Raw genomic sequence first — 800 nt, 5'->3', positions numbered from 1 at the left:
TTACTCACCTTAGCATTTAAGCAATAAATAATGATTCAATAAGGAAGAAGTAGATCAAGTTCTTCAGGAATTACCGACGAGATATCCTAATAATGAATAGTTGCATAAACGAATATAAATAAATGACTAGATCGGAAATCTTAATGATCAAATATACTATTATGGAAGTTAAATATTGCTTGAGCTTATTATCGATTTATTTTTATTACTTTTATTTATTAATTTCATTATCACTTTCTTTATCAAAGGTTTACAGAAAATAGCATATTGTATTTTGTATAAAATTTATAAATTATAAGTAAAATACTTAAATAAATAGTTATGAAGATTTTATAGTTTATATAAAGAGATTTGTTTTTACTAGTTCTTTTAAATTAACAATACGTTTAATATATTTATATACACTTATGTTTGTTAAAAATCTTTACTTAGTCTAATATATATAAACGTATATAGTTTTATGAAAAGACCGAAAATAGTAATTAAACGATGTCGGTTTAGTAAATAAGTGTTCATTTATCTTTTAATAATTAAAATTCATTTAAACAAGTTAATCCATTAATAACAAAAAGAAAAAAGAAAAAACTGTTGTGGCTGGGACTCGTACCCGCGCTATTGGTTACTGAAACGCAACACACCCACACACACCAGCCAACTGGGCTGGAGTGCAAGAGTTTAAGATCCAGAAACACATCAACATAAGCAGACGCAAAGATTAACAAGTTTGAACAAAACCCTAGAATGTCAAATCGTTTAATCCCGCTAATGTTTGATTAATTGTTGTTAGGGTTATTGAAGAG

This window comes from Bidens hawaiensis, unplaced genomic scaffold, assembly GCF_021521415.1.
Source record: "Bidens hawaiensis isolate Kalapana, Puna unplaced genomic scaffold, B.hawaiensis_p1.1 tig00005653_1, whole genome shotgun sequence".
Taxonomy (NCBI): Eukaryota; Viridiplantae; Streptophyta; class Magnoliopsida; order Asterales; family Asteraceae; genus Bidens; species Bidens hawaiensis.
The sequence above is the reverse complement of the archived record's forward strand: the minus strand, read 5'-3'. Positions refer to the sequence as shown.